Below are 2606 nucleotides of genomic sequence, written 5' to 3' on the forward strand. Positions count from 1 at the left end.
ATATATATATATATATATATATATATATATACCTGTATATATATGCATACACATATACACACACACACATATATATATATATATATATGTATATAATATATATGTGTATTTGTATATGTATGTTTGTATGGATCAGTGTGTGTGGTGGGGGTGAGAGAGAATATCTTCGATCAGGTGTAGACAATCACATCCATATTCATTCAATGCTTAAAATACAACCGTGCACTAATACATATGCAGGCATGTGCCCAAATATTAGTAAATCTGTACTGATAATCAGAAACATCTGAGCTTGCATTTCTATACAAGTACATTGACAAAAAGAAAAACAAACAACATTATGCACAACAACTATGTATGCACATAAATGCATATGGAGAATTACACATTTTAATATTCATAGAAATGCATATGCATATGAATACATGTATACATGGGTAATTGGGCAAAATTATGACTGTTTAATACATACTTGTGTATATATACATGTGAATGCATAACATAAAATTACATTAACATGCAGACATAAAATTAGACACACACACACACACATACACATACACATATGCATATAATTTACTAATTAATATACAAATGTATATGCATATATAGGTATGGATGTGAGTGTGTGGAATATTTTATACACAAATATATGAATTTTATATATGTATATATATTTATTATATATGTACATATATATGTGTGTGCATATATATATATGTGTGTGTGTGTATATATTTGTATATGTGTACATATATATATATATATATATATATATATATATACACATAGATATAGATATACACACATATATATATGCATATATGTATATATGTGCATATGCACAAACATACATATGCATATGTATATATATATATATATACACACATTTACATACAAACACTCACACACATACACACACACACACACATGCACATATACAGAACTATGCATATTTATATACTAAACTACAGAAATGAAATGAAACCTATCCACTGAAAACAAATTGTTAAAAAAAATAAATGAAAACAAAATATAAACAAAACAATATAAAGAAGACAGAAATACATAGCTATATCTAAGATGAATGCTTTAGTAAAACTAACCCTGCGGGTATACCCTTTGAGTATGGCATACAGCAATTTCTTGATACTATCGATTTATTGATCCAGTAGAGCAGGTTCTCAAAGTGATATTGATTTGTTGTTGAGAGCAGTGTATTTAGTTTGGAAGCTTAGAAGAATTCAACAGTTACAATCCATTTTTCATCTCAAATCTCTTTTTCTTGTTAGTTCTTTTTCTTCTTCTTCTTCTCCTTTTATTTCTTCTTTTTGTAGGAATTATTGTTCAAAGTTTATAAAATGAATAACAAAAAAACAGGAAAAAAAAAAATTTTAAGAAAGTTTTTAAGATATTCTTGTCAACATTTTATTTTGCTTTTTACACTTATACCATAGCAATAATTGTTATTTAGTAAAACACACAAACACACTCATGCACATGCACATATGCTAAGCATAAAAGAAAATTAACAGATCATATACATATATACAGAGTTAAGAAAAAAAAACAGCAAAAATCTCTACACATGATTATTAACATAAATTTGAATAACACATTTATGTAAAATTTGGCTTCATTTTCCGTAAACATACATACATGCATACATGCATGCATACATACATACATGCATGCATATACACATATACATATACATGTATATATATATACACATATATATACATATTTAGAGAGAGATACACACACACACACACACACACACATGAATGTGTGACTGTTTACATTTCATAAGAATTAAAACTAAAACAAACAGTCAGTTTAATATGGTTTGCCTTTAGTTTTTCACAGCAAAATATTGGTTATGAGAAGAAGAAGAAGAAGAAGAAGAAGATTGAATGAATGAATAAAAAACAATAATAAGATTTAAAAAAGAAATAAAAGCATATTGATTTAAAAACAAATATTATAAGGGTAAATTTTGCTTTTCTTTTCATTTTTAATATTCAACTTTTACCTTGAAAGTCAACATTTTGGGTGAGAGAAATTTTATTTCTGTGTAACATATTTCTCTTGTAATAATATTAACAGCTTTATCATCATCTTTGCTAGGTATATTTATCAGAAATATACTTTTGGAATTGTCAATACCTCTTTATGCTAAATTTAATTCCAACAGAGAGATGCTGCAGTATTTTGTTATTGTAAAAAGAACAAGAAGCTCTAATTTCATTTTATTATTATTTATCTATTATCTTATTTATTTATTTACTTTTTTGGTTAAGGAATGGACAAACCAAGTTTCTCAAAGCTAAACCCAACATATTTCACAAAATTTATGGTAAATCTTTTGGGTTATTTCTGAAAACTTTATCCAAAAAAACCTGAAAACATAGCCTGTGTTGCGTCTGTATGGAAAGATAGTTGCTCATTTGCTAATCATTGAAAAATAAAAAAGTGAAAGAAATTGGAATACGATGATTATTTAATGCACTTTGTATATACATATCATATACTTTGTGCACAATTTTATAGACTTAATACAGAGCACTCACAAAATAATCACTCTTATTTTACCATTTTTCCTA

Source organism: Octopus bimaculoides, chromosome 3 (assembly GCF_001194135.2).
Source record: "Octopus bimaculoides isolate UCB-OBI-ISO-001 chromosome 3, ASM119413v2, whole genome shotgun sequence".
NCBI classification, from domain to species: Eukaryota; Metazoa; Mollusca; class Cephalopoda; order Octopoda; family Octopodidae; genus Octopus; species Octopus bimaculoides.